The sequence below is a fragment of the Beta vulgaris genome, chromosome 1 (genome assembly GCF_026745355.1).
Source record: "Beta vulgaris subsp. vulgaris cultivar EL10 chromosome 1, EL10.2, whole genome shotgun sequence".
NCBI classification, from domain to species: domain Eukaryota; kingdom Viridiplantae; phylum Streptophyta; class Magnoliopsida; order Caryophyllales; family Amaranthaceae; genus Beta; species Beta vulgaris.
The window spans coordinates 31,446-46,898 of NC_079202.1; the positions used below are offsets into that span (position 1 = coordinate 31,446).

At 34.8% G+C, this 15,453-nt stretch overlaps 1 long non-coding RNA gene across 1 annotated transcript; it reads left to right on the plus strand.

Moving 5' to 3' along the window:
- Nucleotides 1-12,948: 12,948 nt before the first annotated feature.
- On the plus strand, nucleotides 12,949-14,924 carry LOC130590359 (uncharacterized). The gene is made up of 2 exons (XR_008968086.1): nucleotides 12,949-12,980; nucleotides 14,664-14,924. It is a non-coding gene; the product is annotated as an uncharacterized LOC130590359 (long non-coding RNA).
- The last annotated feature ends 529 nt before the right edge of the window (nucleotides 14,925-15,453 follow it).

Here is a 15,453-nt window from a genome sequence, read left to right on the forward strand (position 1 = left end):
TTCTCTCTTTTGCATTTTCGTCCATTTATGCACACCCATTTTGTTTGCATTGTATCTCCTTCATTTCTCATCGGAATTGGACGTGTGAGTAGTCAAAATCCATCTACTCGGAAAGCTCTTGCTCGTGGTGTAATTTGTTTTTGAAGAGAGGGAAGACAGACTGCATTTTCTGTTTCAATCAGACGGGTACCCAGTTTTGTTTTCCTGTCGCACCTTAACGCATTTGATCATCGCAGAAGATCTAGCCGTTGGATCGTCTTAAATTTGGACAGAATGTTTAGAACATCTGGTATTAACTGTGCCAGAGGGATTTGGTATACGAGCTTTGTATCATCAGGAATCGTGGTCAGAACAGAATAGTACATAATGAAAATGCAAGCAATTGGAGGTCTTCAAAGGTAACTAACGGCGACCTAGTGCGATTAGAATTCGTTTAGGAATTATTTATTTCTTAATATCTAAGTTGTGTTGAATTTTATGTTAAGATTTGTGGGTTGCTAAAGTTTCACATTATTGATGTTATAATTGTTATACTTAAATGTTTATGAGTGATAGTTATGTGGAAGGAAACTAATTCTAGTATTTTGTTATCCTTGCTAGAGTTTAATGGTTAGAATTTTTGTTTTATTATATCTTTATGTTTTACATATTGGTTAGTAGACATAGTAAATCATGTTGTTATGCGCCTATTAATTTGGTTTGCATAAGTATGATCAAAATGATTATAATATGAGAGTATGAATATCTATTGCCTGCCGGTGTAAGTCGCTTGAGAAGATTCATGTCCATGGCTTGTTATCTGTTGTTATTATCTGCCACAAACTTAAGAGTGATGCTTCTTCCGTATTTATATGTTCTACTATTTTAAAATGCATGTTTGATCTAGTATATATTTATTTATTCGGTTTTAGCGAGTTTTGGACCGTTGCACGACTTTTTAACGTGAAGTTTTATGTTTCTAAAAGCTGTCCAAATTATGTCTTGTATGAGAGTTATTTTCAGATTTATTTCGACCTTTAAAATCCCTTTGTAACACCCATTTTTATACCCCATAATTTCCCCATCAATTTCAACTTGTAACCCCCTTTTTATCCCATGGCTTTGAATCGATCAGGAAAAAAAAGGTGCTTCACAACTCTTCTTCTCTCTTTTGCATTTTCGTCCATTTAGCACACCCATTTTGTTTGCATTGTATCTCCTTCATTTCTCATCGGAATTGGACGTGTGAGTAGTCAAAATCCATCTACTCGGAAAGCTCTTACTCATGGTGTAATTTGTTTTTGAAGAGAGGGAAAGACGAGACTGCATTTTCTGTTTCAATCAGACGGGTCACCCAGTTTTGTTTTCCTGTCGCACCTTAACGCATTTGATCATCGCAGAAGATCTAGCCGTTAGATCGTCTTAAAATTTGGACAGAATGTTTAAACATCTGGGTATTAACTGTGACCAGAGGGATTTGGTTATACGAGCTTTGTATCATCGGAATCGTGGTCAGAACAGAATAGTACATAATGAAAATGCAAGCAATTGGAGGTCTTCAAAGGTAACTAACGGCGACCTAGTGCGATTAGAATTCGTTTAGGAATTATTTATTTCTTAATATCTAAGTTGTGTTGAATTTTATGTTAAGATTTGTGGGTTGCTAAAGTTTCACATTATTGATGTTATAATTGTTATACTTAAATGTTTATGAGTGGTAGTTATGTGGAAGGAAACTAATTCTAGTATTTTGTTATCCTTGCTAGAGTTTAATGGTTAGAATTTTTGTTTTATTATATCTTTATGTTTTACATATTGGTTAGTAGACATAGTAAATCATGTTGTTATGCGCCTATTAATTTGGTTTGCATAAGTATGATCAAAATGATTATAATATGAGAGTATGAATATCTATTGCCTGCCGGTGTAAGTCGCTTGAGTAAGATTCATGTCCATGGCTTGTTATCTGTTGTTATTATCTGCCACAAACTTAAGAGTGATGCTTCTTCCGTATTTATATGTTCTACTATTTTAAAATGCTGTTTGATCTAGTATATATTTATTTATTCGGTTTTAGCGAGTTTTGGACCGTTGCACACTTTTTAACGTGAAGTTTTATGTTTCAAAAGCTGTCCAAATTATGTCTTGTATGAGAGTTATTTTCAGATTTATTTCGACCTTTAAAATCCCTTTGTAACACCCATTTTTATTACCCATAATTTCCCATCAATTTCAATTGTAACCCCCTTTTTATTTCCCTTGCTGTGAATCGATCAGGAAAAAAAAGGTGCTTCACAACTCTTCTTCTCTCTTTTGCATTTTCGTCCATTTATGCACACCCATTTTGTTTGCATCGTATCTCCTTCATTTCTCATCGAATGGACGTGTGAGTAGTCAAAATCCATCTACTCGGAAAGCTCTTGCTCGTGGTGTGATTTGTTTTTGAAGAGAGGGAACGACAAGACTGCATTTTCTGTTTCAATCAGACGGGTCACACAGTTTTGTTTTCCTGTCGCACCTTCACGAATTTGATCATCGCTGAAGATCTATCCGTTGGATCATCTTCAAATTTGGACAGAATGTTTATAACATCTGGGTATTAACTGTGACCCGAGGGATTTGTTATAAAAGCATTGTATCATCGGGAATCATGGTCAGAACAGAAGAGTACATAATGAAAATGCAAGCAATTGGAGGTCTTCAAAGGTAACTAACGGCGAACCTAGTGCGATTAGAATTCGTTTAGGAATTATTTATTTCTTAATATCTAAGTTGTGTTGAATTTTATGTTAAGATTTGTGGGTTGCTAAAGTTTCATTTATTGATGTAACTTGTTATACTTAAATGTTTATGAGTGATAGTTATGTGGAAGGAAACTAATTCTACTATTTTGTTATCCTTGCTAGAATTTAATGGTTAGAATTTTTATTTTATCATATCTTTATGGTTTACATATTGGTTAGTAGATATTGTAAATCATGTTGTTATGCGCCTATTATGTTGGTTTGCTTAAGTATGATCAAAATGATTATAATATGAGAGTATGAATATCTATTGCCTGCCGGTGTAAGTCGCTTGAGGAAGATTCATGTCCATGGCTTGTTATCTGTTGTTATTATCTGCCACAAATTAAGAGTGATGCTTCTTCCGTATTTATATGTTCTACTATTTTAAAATGCATGTTTGATCTAGTATATATTTATTCATTCGGTTTTAGCGAGTTTTGGACCGTTGCACGACTTTTAACGTGAAGTTTTATGTTTCTAAAAGCTGTCCGAAATTATGTCTTGTATGAAGTTATTTTCAGATTTATTTCGACCTTTAAAATCCCTTTGTAACACCCATTTTTATTACCCCATAATTTCCCCATCAATTTCAACTTGTAACCCCCTTTTTATTTCCCTTGGCTGCTGAATCGATCAGGAAAAAAAAGGTGCTTCACAACTCTTCTTCTCTCTTTTGCATTTTCGTCCATTTATGCACACCCATTTTGTTTGCATCGTATCTCCTTCATTTCTCATCGAAATTGGACGTGTGAGTAGTCAAAATCCATCTACTCGGAAAGCTCTTGCTCGTGATATAATTTGTTTTTGAAGAGAGGGAAAGACGAGACTGCATTTTCTGTTTCAATCAGACGGGTCACCCAGTTTTGTTTTCCTGTTGCAGCTTAACGCATTTGATCATCGCGGAAGATCTAGCCGTTGGATCGTCTTCAAATTTGGACAGAATGTTGAGAACATCTGGGTATTAACTGTGACCGGATGGATTTGGTGTACGAGCTTTGTATCATCGGGAATCGTGATCAGAATAGAGCAGTACATAATGAAAATGCAAGCAATTGGAGGTCTTCAAAGGTAACTAACGGCGAACCTAGTGCGATTAGAATTCGTTTAGGAATTATTTATTTCTTAATATCTAAGTTGTGTTGAATTTTATGTTAAGATTTGTGGGTTTCTAAAGTTTCATTTTATTGATGTTATACTTGTTATACTTAAATGTTTATGAGTGATAGTTATGTGGAAGGAAACTAATTCTACTATTTTGTTATCCTTGCTAGAGTTTAATGGTTAGAATTTTTGTTTTATTATATCTTTATGGTTTACATATTGGTTAGTAGACATTGTAAATCATGTTGTTATGCGCCTATTAATTTTGTTTGCATAAGTATGATCAAAATGATTATAATATGAGAGTATGAATATCTATTGTCTGCCGGTGTAAGTCGCTTGAGGAAGATTCATGTCCATGGCTTGTTATCTGTTGTTATTATCTGCCACAAACTTAAGAGTGATGCTTCTTCCGTATTTATATGTTCTACTATTTTAAAATGCATGTTTGATCTAGTATATATTTATTCATTCGGTTTTAGCGAGTTTTGGACCGTTGCACGACTTTTTAACGTGAAGTTTTATGTTTCTAAAAGCTGTCCGAAATTATGTCTTGTATGAAAGTTATTTTCAGATTTATTTCGACCTTTAAAATCCCTTTGTAACACCCATTTTTATTACCCCATAATTTCCCCATCAATTTTAACTTGTAACCCCCTTTTTATCCCATGGCTGTTGAATCGATCAGGAAAAAAAAGGTGCTTCACAACTCTTCTTCTCTCTTTTGCATTTTCGTCCATTTATGCACACCCATTTTGTTTGCATTGTATCTCCTTCATTTCTCATCGGAATTGGACGTGTGAGTAGTCAAAATCTATCTACTCGGAAAGCTTTGCTCGTGGTGTAATTTGTTTTTGAAGAGAGGGAAAGACGAGACTGCATTTCTGTTTCAATCAGACGGGTCACCCAGTTTTGTTTTCCTGTCGCACCTTAACGCATTTGATCATCGCGGAAGATCTAGCCGTTGGATCGTCTTCAAATTTGGACAGAATGTTTAGAACATCTGGATATTAAGTGTGACAAGAGGGATTTGGTATACGAGCTTTGTATCATCAGGAATCGTGGTCAGAACAGAATAGTACATAATGAAAATGCAAGCAATTGGAGGTCTTCAAAGGTAACTAACGGCGACCTAGTGCGATTAGAATTCGTTTAGGAATTATTTATTTCTTAATATCTAAGTTGTGTTGAATTTTATGTTAAGATTTGTGGGTTGCTAAAGTTTCACATTATTGATGTTATAATTGTTATACTTAAATGTTTATGAGTGATAGTTATGTGGAAGGAAACTAATTCTAGTATTTTGTTATCCTTGCTAGAGTTTAATGGTTAGAATTTTTGTTTTATTATATCTTTAGTTTTACATATTGGTTAGTAGACATAGTAAATCATGTTGTTATGCGCCTATTAATTTGGTTTGCATAAGTATGATATAAATGATTATAATATGAGAGTATGAATATCTATTGCCTGCCGGTGTAAGTCGCTTGAGTAAGATTCATGTCCATGGCTTGTTATCTGTTGTTATTATCTGCCACAAACTTAAGAGTGATGCTTCTTCCGTATTTATATGTTCTACTATTTTAAAATGCATGTTTGATCTAGTATATATTTATTTATTCGGTTTTAGCGAGTTTTGGACCGTTGCACGACTTTTTAACGTGAAGTTTTATGTTTCTAAAAGCTGTACTAAATTATGTCTTGTATGAGAGTTATTTTCAGATGTATTTCGACCTTTAAAATCCCTTTGTAACACCAATTTTTATTACCCCATCCCCATCAATTTCAACTTGTAACCCCCTTTTTATCCCATGGCTGTTGAATCAATCAGGAAAAAAAAGGTGCTTCACAACTCTTCTTCTCTCTTTTGCATTTTCGTCCATTTATGCACACCCATTTTGTTTGCATTGTATCTCCTTCATTTCTCATCGGAATTGGACGTGTGAGTAGTCAGAATCTATCTACTCGGAAAGCTTTTGCTCGTGGTGTAATTTGTTTTTGAAGAGAGGGAAAGACGAGACTGCATTTTCTGTTTCAATCAGACGGGTCACCCAGTTTTGTTTTCCTGTCGCACCTTAACGCATTTGATCATCGCAGAAGATCTAGCCGTTGGATCGTCTTCAAATTTGGACAGAATGTTTAGAACATCTGGATATTAAGTGTGACAGAGGGATTTGGTATACGAGCTTTGTATCATCGGGAATCGTGGTCAGAACAGAATAGTACATAATGAAAATGCAAGCAATTGGAGGTCTTCAAAGGTAACTAACGGCGACCTAGTGCGATTAGAATTCGTTTAGGAATTATTTATTTCTTAATATCTAAGTTGTGTTGAATTTTATGTTAAGATTTGTGGGTTGCTAAAGTTTCACATTATTGATGTTATAATTGTTATACTTAAATGTTTATGAGTGATAGTTATGTGGAAGGAAACTAATTCTAGTATTTTGTTATCCTTGCTAGAGTTTAATGGTTAAAATTTTTGTTTTATTATATCTTTATGTTTTACATATTGGTTAGTAGACATAGTAAATCATGTTGTTATGCGCCTATTAATTTGGTTTGCATAAGTATGATCAAAATGATTATAATATGAGAGTATGAATATCTATTGCCTGCCGGTGTAAGTCGCTTGAGTAAGATTCATGTCCATGGCTTGTTATCTGTTGTTATTATCTGCCACAAACTTAAGAGTGATGCTTCTTCCGTATTTATATGTTCTACTATTTTAAAATGCATGTTTGATCTAGTATATATTTATTTATTCGGTTTTAGCGAGTTTTGGACCGTTGCACGACTTTTTAACGTGAAGTTTTATGTTTCTAAAAGCTGTCCGAAATTATGTCTTGTATGAGAGTTATTTTCAGATTTATTTCGACCTTTAAAATCCCTTTGTAACACCCAGTTTTATTACCGCATAATTTCCCCATCAATTTCAACTTGTAACCCCCTTTTTATCCCATGGCTGTTGAATCGATCAGGAAAAAAAAGGTGCTTCACAACTCTTCTTCTCTCTTTTGCATTTTCGTCCATTTATGCACACCCATTTTGTTTGCATTGTATCTCCTTCATTTCTCATCGGAATTGGACGTGTGAGTAGTCAAAATCCTTTTACTAGGAAAGCTCTTGCTCGTGGTGTAATTGTTTTTTGAAGAGAGGGAAAGACGAGACTGCATTTTCTGTTTCAATCAGACGGGTCACCCAGTTTTGTTTTCCTGTCGCACCTTAACGCATTTGATCATCGCAGAAGATCTAGCCGTTGGATCGTCTTCAAATTTGGAAAGAATGTTTAGAACATCTGTGTATTAACTGTGACCAGAGGGATTTGGTATACAAGCTTTGTATCATCGGGAATCGTGGTCAGAACAGAATAGTACATAATGAAAATGCAAGCAATTGGAGGTCTTCAAAGGTAACTAACGGCGACCTAGTTCGATTAGAATTCGTTTAGGAATTATTTATTTCTTAATATCTAAGTTGTGTTGAATTTTATGTTAAGTTTGTGGGTTGCTAAAGTTTCACATTATTGATGTTATAATTGTTATACTTAAATGTTTATGAGTGATAGTTATGTGGAAGGAAACTAATTCTAGTATTTTGTTATCCTTGCTAAGTTTAATGGTTAGAATTTTTGTTTTATTATATCTTTATGTTTACATATTGGTTAGTAGACATAGTAAATCATGTTGTTATGCGCCTATTAATTTGGTTTGCATAAGTATGATCAAAATGATTATAATATGAGAGTATGAATATCTATTGCCTGCCGGTGTAAGTCGCTTGAGTAAGATTCATGTCCATGGCTTGTTATCTGTTGTTATTATCTGCCACAAACTTAAGAGTGATGCTTCTTCCGTATTTATATGTTCTACTATTTTAAAATGCATGTTTGATCTAGTATATATTTATTTATTCGGTTTTAGCGAGTTTTGGACCGTTGCACAACTTTTTAACGTGAAGTTTTATGTTTCCAAAAGCTGTCCGAAATTATGTCTTGTATGAGAGTTATTTTCAGATTTATTTCGACCTTTAAAATCCCTTTGTAACACCCATTTTTATTACCCCATAATTTCCCATCAATTTCAATTTGTAACCCCCTTTTTATTTCCTGCTGTGAATCGATCAGGAAAAAAAAGGTGCTTCACAACTCTTCTTCTCTCTTTTGCATTTTCGTCCATTTATGCACACCCATTTTGTTTGCATCGTATCTCCTTCATTTCTCATCGAAATGGGACGTGTGAGTAGTCAAAATCTATCTACTCGGAAAGCTCTTGCTCGTGGTGTGATTTGTTTTTGAAGAGAGGGAACGACAAGACTGCATTTTCTGTTTCAATCAGACGGGTCACACAGTTTTGTTTTCCTGCCGCACCTTCACGATTTGATCATCGCGAAGATCTAGCCGTTGGATCGTCTTCAAATTTGGACAGAATGTTTAAACATCTGGGTATTAACTGTGACCGAGGGATTTGTATAAAGCTTGTATCATCGGAATCGGGTCAGAACAGAAGAGTACATAATGAAAATGCAAGCAATTGGAGGTCTTCAAAGGTAACTAACGGCGAACCTAGTGCGATTAGAATTCGTTTAGGAATTATTTATTTCTTAATATCTAAGTTGTGTTGAATTTTATGTTAAGATTTGTGGGTTGCTAAAGTTTCAATTTTATGATTGTATAACTTGTTATACTTAAATGTTTATGAGTGATAGTTATGTGGAAGGAAACTAATTCTACTATTTTGTTATCCTTGCTAGATTTAATGGTTAGAATTTTTGTTTTATATATCTTTATGGTTTACATATTGGTTAGTAGACATTGTAAATCATGTTGTTATGCGCCTATTAATTTGGTTTGCTTAAGTATGATCAAAATGATTATAATATGAGAGTATGAATATCTGTTCCTGCCGGTGTAAGTCGCTTGAGGAAGATTCATGTCCATGCTTGTATCTGTTGTTATTATCTGCCACAACTTAAGATGATGCTTCTTCCGTATTTATATGTTCTACTATTTTAAAATGCATGTTTGATCTAGTATATATTTTATTTATTGGTTTTAGCGAGTTTTGGACCGTTGCACGACTTTTTAACGTGAAGTTTTATGTTTCTAAAAGCTGTCCGAAATTATGTCTTGTATGAGAGTTATTTTCAGATTTTTTCGACCTTTAAAATCCCTTTGTAACACCCATTTTTATTACCCCATAATTTCCCATCAATTTCAACTTGTAACCCCCTTTTTATCCCTGGCTGTTGAATCGATCAGGAAAAAAAAGGTGCTTCACAACTCTTCTTCTCTCTTTTGCATTTTCGTCCATTTATGCACACCCATTTTGTTTGCATTGTATCTCCTTCATTTCTCATCGGAATTGGACGTGTGAGTAGTCAAAATCCATCTACTCGAAAACTCTTGCTCGTGGTGTAATTTGTTTTTGAAGAGAGGGAAAGACGAGACTGCATTTTCTGTTTCAATCAGACGGGTCACCCAGTTTTGTTTTCCTGTCGCACCTTACGATTTGATCATCGCGAAGATCTAGCCGTTGGATCGTCTTCAAATTTGGACAGAATGTTTAAAACATCTGGGTATTAACTGAGACCTGTGGGATTTGGTATACGAGCTTTGTATCATCAGGAATCGTGGTCATAACATAACAATACATAATGAAAATGCAAGCAATTAGAGGTCTTCAAAGGTAACTAACGGCGAACCTAGTGCGATTAGAATTCGTTTAGGAATTATTTATTTCTTAATATCTAATTTGTGTTGAATTTTATGTTAAGATTTGTGGGTTGCTAAAGTTTCATATTATTGATGTTATACTTGTTATACTTAAATGTTTATGAGTGATAGTTATGTGGAAGGAAACTAATTCTACTATTTTGTTATCCTTGCTAGAGTTTAATGGTTAGAATTTTTGTTTTATTATATTTTATGGTTTACATATTGGTTAGTAGACATTGTAAATCATGTTGTTATGCGCCTATTAATTTTGTTTGCATAAGTATGATCAAAATGATTATAATATGAGAGTATGAATATCTATTGCCTGCCGGTGTAAGTCGCTTGAGGAAGATTCATGTCCATGGCTTGTTATCTGTTGTTATTATCTGCCACAAACTTAAGAGTGATGCTTCTTCCGTATTTATATGTTCTACTATTTTAAAATGCATGTTTGATCTAGTATATATTTTTATTTATTAGGTTTTAGCGAGTTTTGGACCGTTGCACGACTTTTTAACGTGAAGTTTTATGTTTCTAAAAGCTGTCCGAAATTATGTCTTGTATGAGAGTTATTTTCAGATTTATTTCGACCTTTAAAATCCCTTTGTAACACCCATTTTTATTTCCCCATCAATTTCAACTTGTAACCCCCTTTTTATTTCCCTTGGCTTGTGAACCGATCAGGAAAAAAAAGGTGCTTCACAACTCTTCTTCTCTCTTTTGCATTTTCGTCCATTTATGCACACCCATTTTGTTTGCATGTATCTCCTTCATTTCTCATCGGAATTGGACGTGTGAGTAGTCAAAATCCATCTACTCGGAAAGCTCTTGCTCGTGGTGTAATTTGTTTTTGAAGAGAGGGAAAGACGAGACTGCATTTTCTGTTTCAATCAGACGGGTCACCCAGTTTTGTTTTCCTGTCGCACCTTAACGATTTGATCATGCGAAGATCTAGCCGTTGGATCTTCTTCAAATTTGGACAGAATGTTTAGAACATCTGGTTATTAACTGCGACCCGAGGGATTTGGTATACGAGCTTTGTATCAACGGGAATCGTGGAGAACAGAACAGTACATAATGAAAATGCAAGCAATTGGAGGTCTTCAAAGGTAACTAACGGCGAACCTAGTGCGATTAGAATTCGTTTAGGAATTATTTATTTCTTAATATCTAAGTTGTGTTGAATTTTATGTTAAGATTTGTGGGTTGCTAAAGTTTCATTTATTGATGTTATATTTGTTATACTTAAATGTTTATGAGTGATAGTTATGTGGAAGGAAACTAATTCTATATTTTGTTATCCTTGCTAGAGTTTAATGGTTAGAATTTTTGTTTTATTATATCTTTATGGTTTACATATTGGTTAGTAGACAATGTAAATCATGTTGTTATGCGCCTATTAATTTGGTTTGCTAAGTATGATCAAAATGATTATAATATGAGAGTATGAATATCTATTGCCTGCCGGTGTAAGTCGCTTGAGAAGATTCATGTCCATGGCTTGTTATCTGTTGTTATTATCTGCCACAAACTTAAGAGTGATGCTTCTTCCGTATTTATATGTTCTACTATTTTAAAATGCATGTTTGATCTAGTTATATTTTATTTATTCGGTTTTAGCGAGTTTTGGACCGTTGCACGACTTTTTAACGTGAAGTTTTATGTTTCTAAAAGCTGTCCGAAATTATGTCTTGTATGAGAGTTATTTTCAGATTTATTTCGACCTTTAAAATCCCTTTGTAACACCCATTTTTATTACCCCATAATTTCCCCATCAATTTCAACTTGTAACCCCCTTTTTATTTCCCTTGGCTGTTGAATCGATCAGGAAAAAAAAGGTGCTTCACAACTCTTCTTCTCTCTTTTGCATTTTCGTCCATTTATGCACACCCATTTTGTTTGCATGTATCTCCTTCATTTCTCATCGGAATTGGACGTGTGAGTAGTCAAAATCCATCTACTCGGAAAGCTCTTGCTCGTGGTGAATTTGTTTTTGAAGAGAGGAAAAGACGAGACTGCATTTTTTGTTTCAATCAGACGGGTAACACAGTTTTGTTTTCCTGTCGCACCTTCACGAATTTGATCATCGCTGAAGATCTAGCCGTTGGAACGTCTTCAAATTTGGACAGAATGTTTAAAACATCTGGGTATTAACTGTGACCGGAGGGATTTGGTATACGAACTTTGTATCATCGGGAATCGTGGTCATAACAGAACAGTATATAATGAAAATGCAAGCAATTGGAGGTCTTCAAAGGTAACTAACGGCGACCTAGTGCGATTAGAATTCGTTTAGGAATTATTTATTTCTTAATATCTAAGTTGTGTTGAATTTTATGTTAAGATTTGTGGGTTGCTAAAGTTTCACATTATTGATGTTATATATTGTTATACTTAAATGTTTATGAGTGATAGTTATGTGGAAGGAAACTAATTCTAGTATTTTGTTATCCTTGCTAGAGTTTAATGGTTAGAATTTTTGTTTTATTATATCTTTATGTTTACATATTGGTTAGTAGACATAGTAAATCATGTTGTTATGCGCCTATTAATTTGGTTTGCTATAAGTATGATCAAAATGATTATAATATGAGAGTATGAATATCTATTGCCTGCCGTGTAAGTCGCTTGAGTAAGATTCATGTCCATGGCTTGTTATCTGTTGTTATTATCTGCCACAAACATAAGAGTGATGCTTCTTCCGTATTTATATGTTCTACTATTTTAAAATGCATGTTTGATCTAGTATATATTATTTATTCGGTTTTAGCGAGTTTTGGACCGTTGCACGACTTTTTAACGTGAAGTTTTATGTTTCTAAAAGCTGTACGAAATTATGTCTTGTATGAGAGTTATTTTCAGATTTATTTCGACCTTTAAAATCCCTTTGTAACACCCATTTTTATTTCCCCATCAATTTCAACTTGTAACCCCCTTTTTATTTCCCTTGGCTGCTGAATCGATCAGGAAAAAAAAGGTGCTTCACAACTCTTCTTCTCTCTTTTGCATTTTCGTCCATTTATGCACACCCATTTTGTTTGCATCGTATCTCCTTCATTTCTCATCGGTATTGGACGTGTGAGTAGTCAAAATCCATCTACTCGGAAAGCTCTTGCTCGTGGTGTAATTTGTTTTTGAAGCGAGGAAAAGACGAGACTGCATTTTCTGTTTCAATCAGACGGGTCACCCAGTTTTGTTTTCCTGTCGCACCTTCCCGAATTTGATCATCGCTGAAGATCTAGACGTTGGATCGTCTTCCAATTTGGACAGAATGTTTAGAACATCTGGGTATTAACTCTGACCAGAGGGATTTGGTATACGATCTTTGTATCATCGGGAATCGTGGTCAGAACAGAACAGTATATAATGAAAATGCAAGCAATTGGAGGTCTTCAAAGGTAACTAACGGCGAACCTAGTGCGATTAGAATTCGTTTAGGAATTATTTATTTCTTAATATCTAAGTTGTGTTGATTTTATGTTAAGATTTGTGGGTTGCTAAAGTTTCATATTATTGATGTTATACTTGTTATACTTAAATGTTTATGAGTGATAGTTATGTGGAAGGAAACTAATTCTACTATTTTGTTATCCTTGCTAGAGTTTAATGGTTAGAATTTTTTTTATTATATCTTTATGGTTTACATATTGGTTAGTAGACATTGTAAATCATGTTGTTATGCGCCTATTATGTTGGTTTGCTTAAGTATGATCAAAATGATTATAATATGAGAGTATGAATATCTGTTGCCTGCCGGTGTAAGTCGCTTGAGGAAGATTCATGTCCATGGCTTGTTATCTGTTGTTATTATCTGCCACAAACTTAAGAGTGATGCTTCTTCCGTATTAGCATGGTAGTGTGGCAAGCTTAGGTTTTTATTTACATCTTAGTAGTTATGGTGTTAATATGTTGGGTTGTTTGAATGATTCGATATGATTCAAGTATACTGGCGTATCAGATGTATAAGATGTATACATATGTGTCAATGTATGAAGGTATGATGATTTACTCTTATTGCTATGTGCATGCTTCCATGAGCTTATTATTATTATTTTTATTATTATTATTGACATATATTTATATTATGAGTGTTTTAATTATTTTTATGATGGTTTGGTTGTTTGTATGATTTTGGGATTATAATAATATTGTAGTTTTATAAATCAATATCTAAGTTGTCGACGTTACAGTACTCGAGGGAGAATAATACTGTCTTTAGTACCGTTTCGCCAAGAGTTATGTACCGGGGTATTATAGTAACTGTTGTAATTAACCTTGTACCCAAATCAGACAACGAGAGTGTAGTATTGGAGTATCTGATTATATGTGTATTTGGTGTATATTTATGTTGAAGAAAGATTTATTCTTTTAGTTGGGTGAAATGATTTTTATTAGTATTATATTACTATTACTTTGAGAAGAATAAATATTGTTGAATTGAGACTCTTGGATTGCGATCCTAGTTTCTGCTGATTTTAGGTGTAAGGCCTGAAGGGCATCCTTATTATTTATATTTGATGAATAAATTATGTATTTAATTGTGGAAATATTTTATTGAGATTAAGATATCCGGTGGGATAGATGTAGTCCCCGGTGAAGAACATGCCAACCACCTAGGTTGCGATTTAGGGGTATTACCTGGGTTAATTGTTGTCGTCCGAGAGGTTGGGAAGTACTGAGCTGGGTACTATCCTGCATCGGGAGTTTGGCCATTCTTAGACACAGGCAGTAGGGAACGTAAGCCCATAGGCTGTCTGGAGATTTCGATCTGACAAACCTTAGGAAGTGGGTTGCGATCCACTGGCGTTCTGCTCTTTCTCAAAAGCTATTTATAATATTTTGTTATATTATATGGAGGCTTATTATTGATCTTGTATGCTTATATTAAGTTTACTATTCATGATTTACTTATTTAACCATGTTAAATTGTCAGTTGTTTTTGTTGTTATTGGTTCAGTTTGATTTTTTGTTGATTGAGACTTATTTATTAATGCTTGATAACTCTATGTGGATCCTAATTGAGCTGGGAGAGCTGTTAGTTACTCCCCACTGATTGTGGATATTTGTTGTATATTTTGCAGGTTATGTTGATGACAATCTTATTTGGTTTTGGGCTCGGGTTGAGATGTGAGCATTAAAATGTTAGATGTTTTAGGCCTACTCTTTTATTAATTTAAGAGTTAGTTTTCTCTTTTGGTTATCAATTTAATTTATTTATACTATTTATTTATGTTGGTTTTATCACTTAGATTTTTTTTAAACGCATTTCTTGTAGTAGTGACATTCCCAGAAGACGATGTTTCCGCCATCGTCCTATGCTTCTATTATTATTATTTCTTTCTTTTTCTGCTTTGAAATTTTAGGGTGTTACAGGGTAATTGATGGAATGACCCATGTCCCTTGTCCCTTGTCCGCCATGTGACGCTCGGTTGGTCCGACGCCACTTCGATGACTCATGTTGCTACCGGAGCCGCCATTCCTTGATGTGTGGCTGGCACCTCGGATAGGAGGGCGTTGCCCTCATTGAAAAGAGGCGACGGAAGCGTGTTGTGAAAAAACGATCGATGATGCTAGGTTGCCCAAGTTGACCCCTGAACATCGAGTCTTGGTCGGTAAGGGGCATGCTTCCTCGAAAGCCGCGCAAGCGGTCGGTAGGGGGGTTGTTCTCGAAAGCCTTGGCGAGTCAGTAGGGGGCTTGTCCGTTGACGGTACTAGGTTGCCCAAGTTGCCTTCTGAAAGCCGGTTCTCGGTAAGTACGGGGTTTGCCTTTCGAAAGCCGCGCAAGTGGTAAGTAACGGGCGGCCTTCTGAAAGCCTTTTTCTGAGTAAGTAAGGGGCTTGCTCACCCGCGCTAGGATCCTCGGAACACGAG